Below are 6,901 nucleotides of genomic sequence, written 5' to 3'. Positions count from 1 at the left end.
ACACTGATGGGTACACTATCTTTAATAATATGAAATGTGTAAGGTTCAGAGGTCAAGGGAGCAATAGAGAATTCTTCCTTTAAGTGTCTGTACATATGTTTATCTCTGTAAAATCTCATAACATAAAGTCTTCACCTTTCTGTCATTCTCATCATACAACCCTCAATCAGCAATAAATGTCATTTTTAAATTAACCTCATCCATTCTTAATTTGTGTTTCAAGGATTGCACTCAATCATACAGTCTAGCTGTCATCTCCTATAATAAACACTGAAGGGAAAACTAACATACCCTTCTAACAGAAAAATTATTTATTGGTTTTATTACATGATTTTTAAGTAAAACAGCTTTTGAATTGCAAAAAAACCTCTAAAGGCATTTTTAAGTTTGTAAATATGATTCATTAGGTGTTCCAAAATTTTATGGATTATAGTTGAAGAGTACTTTTGAGAGCTGAGATGATTCAAGCACTGTCTTGTTATTGATTGAAGCTTTAAGAAATCTAGCAAAAAAAAGCCTTAAATTGCAACCCTGTTGTTTCCTGGCATCTTTTTGCTATCTTAGTGGCAAACTACTTCCAAATACCTAATCACTCTTGCAAACTAACCTAACCAACCTTGCCCTGATCAGATAGGCTCCCTGTAAAAACATTCGGTTGTTACTCGGGAAGCTGTAAACTTGGGGTTTTTGCAAGATGTATTTTGTAAATGGTTAGACCACCATCTTAATTATAAATGGGTTTCAGGGAGTTGGTTGCTATAGCAACAGTCTACTTAGTGCTTTTTTCAGAGCAAAACCCAACTTGTTCAAGGGAAGACAGGATGGATGAGGAATGGAGATTGAGCCTGTATTTCTTCAAGAGCCACAAATTGCAGCACCTTCTATTTAAAGTATGCAGACAGGAAAGACGCTCCTTTTCCTCAATGTTTTTCCTGCCACTAACAAGCCCCATTTGATGTTTGTGTAAAATACAACCTTCCCTTATTTCAGAAGTGCAACTGTACTAGGGTTAATTAAGGCTAACACCCAACTGAATATTTCCTAAAAGTGCAGCTGAAAACACAGCACATAATCTCTCTTGAAAAGCTGGAGCTGTGAAAATTTCTGATGCAGTGTTTTTTCTAGTGTATCCTGCTGTAAATAAGGCTCCCTCTCTGTCCTTACTGAAGTCAGGTAGAATTTGTTTTGCCGTTGATTTCTCTGCAAACATCTCCCTGGTTGCGTATCACAGCCCAGAAATCACCTTGGCTTGATTTTTTTTTCCCCCTCTGTTGGCTGTGAGATGGAAAAACATAACAAAGGGGTTGAGGGGAGAAGAGAAATCCTTAATCCTGCCTAATCTAGGTTGTGATTCTTCCATCTCTGTGTCCTTCAGTCACTGTCTGCACCTCTAGCAATGTGACCAAAGCACAGAACCCAAGGGTCAGTTCTGTGGCTGCTGTTGGAGTTAAACAGTTTGACTGGCTTTTATGGGCATGGCACTGTGGGTGCTGTGCAAGCCTGTCTGTTCTCATAGTGCACTGAGCACTTGATTTTCATTTTGTGCATAATCATCTAAAACATGCTGCAGCTTGGGATTCTGTGGAGCCAGCACATTTCCTCTGCAGAATGAACAGAGAGGAGGAGAGGAGCCCATGACAGCAAAGGGCCAGTTCTAAATTACGGCTTTACTTCCTTTGTGTGAAATTCCTTTCCCAGCTCTTCCCCACTGCTCCAGACTCAGCCAGTGAAGTGGGGATGCAGGGATTTCATGAGTCTGGGGAGGAGGCTGCCTGCCTGAAGAAGGGTTCCAGGGCTCTTGAGGGTGGGGAGAATTGTTTGGGAGGGGTAATGAGCTGCAAGGAGGTGTCAGCTTGGCAGGCATGTGAGAAAGGGAAAGGGCTTTTGAAGTCCATTTGGTCACTGAGGGGGAGCAGAAAGAATGTACAGCATTAGAGAAGAAAGAGTTGAGGCTGTTTGGGGCAAGTTAGAGGGAAAGTTGTCATGAATGGAAAAAGAGGTAGATTTGGAAAGGAAAATACGACGTTAGAGAAGAAGAGTAAAGAGGAGATGGCGCAATACAATCTGCATTTTCCTACCTCTGTTGTGAAATGAGAATTGTTCAATCAGAAATAAGGACAAAGAGGACCTTCCTTTTTCTTGTATCTCCAGTAATCTTCCCTGTATCTTGGCCTGCAGACTGGGAATTTCCCCTTGGGTGATATAATCACCTCAAAGGAGAGGATAGCTGATTGTGGGAAGAGAGAAATTGTTGGCTGCAATGTCATGGTATCATTTGTGCAGTTGTCATCACTGCCTGCCACTGGCACTGTTAAGTGCCACAAGATCTTTTAAGCTTTACCTGAATAGGCCTGCCACAGCGCATGTAGAGAGAGGCTTAGATTTAATGCCTTACTCCATAGGAAAAATCTAATATACATTACTTTTTTCCTTCTCTCTATCCTGAGCTGTGTTGCTGTCCAAGAACTGCGAACATCTTTCTCACCTTCAAACGTTGTAAATGAGATGCAATCCCCATGATTTGAATGGCATAGGAAGCTCGCCACACCAGATGTGTACAGTCTAGCCTTTCTTGAAGAACTGACAAGGGGAGTTTGCTTAAAACAGAACAGCCTTCCGTAAGTCCTGATGGGGACCTGTGTTCATTTTGGACATTTACTTAAAAGAGTGCTGGCTCATGACAACAGTGTTTCATGCCTTTCACTGGGGTTGTCAATTTTTTTCTCTACTTTAGCCAGTTTTAAAATGTTTTGGTTTGGCTGGGTGTTGAGTTTGGGGGTTTTTTTGAGAAAAATGCAGAAAATTCACCACCAGTGCTGAGGATTCTGTGTTTTCTATCTCCCTGGACTATCAGTCTTCGTTTACACAGAGACCCCAGACTTACAAACTGCAGCATGGCCTCTGCCCTGAATATACAATCACAACAGTGTCCACAATCTCCGAAGTGTTGCCAGGCCATGAAAGGGACAGTGCCCGTTTTGGGGACCAATAGGTGCCAGAAAGGGAGGAAATTCAAAAGGAGTGTTTTGGAAGTTTTACAAAGCAAAATTGATCTCTACAGCTTAATGGACATCAGATTTGGAGGGGTGCCTGAAAGACACACACTAAACAAACTAAAGGTCATACCAGAAATTAGAAGGCTTTGAACTTGATATGCTTAAGTGGGTTTGGAAAAGGGAGTGCTAAATCCAGACATCCAGGAGGAGCCACTGTCTAGCTCAGAGAGTGCTCGTTGCCAGAAAACAGGAGGTCGGTTATTTCAGGTTTCAAAATTCTCCATTTGCCCTGTTTCTGACACTCCTTTCCAAGCACCTACTGCAGCCCATTGGCAGACGTAGGGTGCAATGTTGTTTGGAGGACTCTGGTTCTGCCCCTCTCTGCATGTTCTGATGGGGGAACAGAAATAGAGATTTTACACTAGAGGTCCAAAAAGCTGAGGTTACCAGGCTCTTCCTCCTATTCTTTTTTACTTGCTGGCTGTTGAGTATAAATGCCATCAGATTTGTACAGAGCTTCTGAAGCTCAGGATCTGCTTTGCATTCAGTGTCTCCATGACTGTACTCTGGATGGGGCCAGATTCTCTCCTGTTGGGATGAAGCAGCCTGCTCTATAACTGGGTACTAGTCTCTCATTGCCCCCCTCTTCCCATCCTTATACCTTCCTGGCCTTCACAGCAAAACAGAAGTGAAGCAGGTTTTCTTCAGAATGGTAACAGCCAATTCATCCCATCATTTAAACATACAGGGTGGTATTTGGCCCAATCCCATGCAGCTAATTATAAGGTCTTCCATAGCCAAACGTCTATAGCCAAAACCTGACCTGTATTTTTGCAGTTAGGTGTCAGGCAAGACACTAAGCCTCTGAATAAGCAGTTAATTTGTTTGCATTCTGTCTTGACTTCTCCCCATTTCTCACACAAAGGCACTATGTTTGTTTCATATGTCTTGTCCCTCAGCCCATGCTGCTGTTCACAGAAACTGCTTTCCTTGTCTTTCTTCCCTCCATTGCCATCTCCCTGAAAATCTCAAATTCAAGGCTGAAGGAGACTGGGAGCCAGCTTCTGCTCTCAGGGTTAAATCTGGGAATCGTTCCCTTGGCTTCAAATTTATGCTGGTGCAATGAAGATGAGAATTTAGCTTTCTGTACTGTTGTCAACAGGGGAAAATCAGAGTCCCTATAAGACTGTATCCATGGAAACCATCCTACTGCAATAGCAAGTAAAGCAGCAAATCAATTTCTTCAGCTTTAAAATGAAACACATTTAACAACATTATAGTGCATCTGCCATTTAAGAGATCATCTGTGATGATAATTGTGTTGAAAAACCCTTCTCTAGCAAATAAGCTGGCAAGAACATTTTTTCCTCCAGATAGAATTCTGATTTTGGGAAGAGTAAGCATTGATGACAAAGTCCCATGAAGACAGTACAGTGAGACAGAGCCAAGTCCAGAAGCAACAGTGTTTAATGAAGGAGAAAATTGTTTAATTTAGCGTTTAGCCCAAGTATCTGGGCACATGGTGACTAACACTCAAATGTATTAGGAGAGGCAGTGGCCTGTCACCTCTGTCTCCCTGCTCTTTGCTTCTGTGGTACCATGTGTGACAAACAGTACATTTGTACTTTGTGATGCATTTGTCTGAACAGGAGCATGTGTGTATGTGCTTACATGTGCGTGTGGCTGGTGGACTGTCAGATAAGATTTCAATATCTGGTTCAGTGCAAGATGATCTGGGCAACTCACATTATAAAGGTGTACATTTCAGAGCCAGAGGCATTTCCAGTGCAGAAAATGTGCTGGCTGTCTATGTACTTTATTGTTTTTACATTTCATCATGTGAGACGCAAGAGAGGACCTCTTTGCTATGCCATGGAGGGAGCATGGAAATACGTGGATTTCTTACCCCAGGCTTTGAATGTGTTACCATACTCTTTCCTTGCTGTGTGCAGAGGGATTCTGCCTTTTTTTTTCACCTATTTCTGGCCATTTTGAGAAATAATATTACAGTTATTAGACAATTGCCTATATGCAGATGAGGCTCCATTCTACTTTTCCTTTTTATCAAATCCAAATATTGCAGTCTGCCTTCCCTATGCCTGGCAGATAGAGATCTGTCTGGGAGAAATGCAACCTTACTTAAGACAGAGGGAATAAAGTTAAACCAGGAGGGAATCAAGCTGAACCAGGAGGGAATAAAAACCAGTACAGAAACTGCCTAGACTGTGAGTAGCCCTTCACTTGTGAGGATCAGATACACATGCCTCTGTCACTTTGCAGTGTCTACGCTGTATTCTATCTGCTTCTGAATCTCAGTTCCTTGATAACAGCAATCACGTATGCCATATTGTCTTCTTTTATCTACAGCTGCCCTATCTATTATGGCAATTCCTCCTTGATTGACAGTTATCTATTTTTTCTGACCTGAGGGCAAGCTTATTGCAATGCACGTCTTTTAGTGCTATCACTGAAACACATCCAAAAGCTTCAACTGGTGCATAATGTGGTGGTTCAGCATTTGAATGAAGTGAGCCCATATTGTTGGGACCACGCGTGGGTTTTGTTGCTCTGCCATGTCTACCAGTTAATTGAAGACACAGTTCAAACCACGTTAAATGGTAGAAATGGCTCCGTGGTCTGAAATGCTGTTGTTTGCAGAGAGTGCTTTGTTCTACCTGTTTCCAGTTGCTATGACATGCATGACTCTGTTCAGTCAGTTCCAGAGATTTTAATGGTTAGGGGAAGACATTCCAATTCACTGCTCTAGGACAGTGTTCCCTTGTTGAGGATGAAGAGTTTCCTGCTGGAAAACATCCGGTAGAAAAGCACAAACTTCTGCAGCTCGATTTCTATGGCCCATGAATATACAAATCTAGAAATCCTCCCCATATTCAGGGGATGGGCTGCATTCACTTCCTAAGTCCTAACCTTTTGATACTGAAGAATTAAAATTATGCCTTTCATTGCACTTCCTACTGGTAATTTCCACCTTCTACATAACCCTTCTATAGCCTCATACAAGGATGCCATTTGCCACTGGGGTTCCTGTAGCATCAGGGTTCAAATTCCTGGTGAGCTCAGATATGAGACATTTGCAAATTTCTCTCTAAAATGCCAGGGAAGGGAGAAACAGAAAAGGAGCTGGGAGTGACACTTCTTGTACCATTCTTCATCACAGTTGTGTGTCTGTGTTCAGCAAGGTAGAGAAGCCCTGGAGGCTAGGCATGGCTCAGGGGAACCCTGCACACTAGTTGGAGCAGAGAGCATGGGCTCGTTTGTTACTGTGCATACTGGGACATGTGGAGATGGGGTGACAAACCCTGAAGATTGTAATGTCTTTATACCTGCTTTTCCTCTGCCCCATGATAAATGGCAAGAAAGTTGACTTTCTCCTTCCCAGCTCCTCCAGGTCAGGCCTGGGAGGAGCAGGGGCTGCATTGCAACTGCTTATGTGTCATTTGTTCTGAGGGACAAAGAAGGAGCTACCTCTGGATCTGTCACTGCTCTCACAGCTCCCAAATGTGGCATTTTAAAACAGTGAACCTTGGAGCATTCTTCCTGTATAAGCTCTTGGAGTTTGCACAGTCATGTCCAGCGTAGGAGTGTTTCTTGATGGTGTCTGTCTCCATGGATTCAGAGGTGACACCACATTTGTATGTTGCCTCTCTTATACTACCACCCCCAGATTAAGGCAAAGATCCTTCAAAAAAAATTAAAATTTCCAGCAAACCTGTAGGCCATCTGTTAATGTGGGCAGGAAAGAAGATGCTGGGTAGGAAAACTCAGTCATATGGCAGTGTTTATATCTGCCACCACAGCGATTTCTTTTAACCATGTTAATGCCAATTTAGTTATTTTCTAAATTCTTTTCCTGTAAGAAATTGTAACAAACAGCAAGCCTGTAG

This window comes from Egretta garzetta, unplaced genomic scaffold (genome assembly GCF_000687185.1).
Source record: "Egretta garzetta isolate BGI_Z169 unplaced genomic scaffold, ASM68718v1 scaffold161, whole genome shotgun sequence".
Lineage (NCBI taxonomy): Eukaryota > Metazoa > Chordata > Aves > Pelecaniformes > Ardeidae > Egretta > Egretta garzetta.
The sequence above is the reverse complement of the archived record's forward strand: the minus strand, read 5'-3'. Positions refer to the sequence as shown.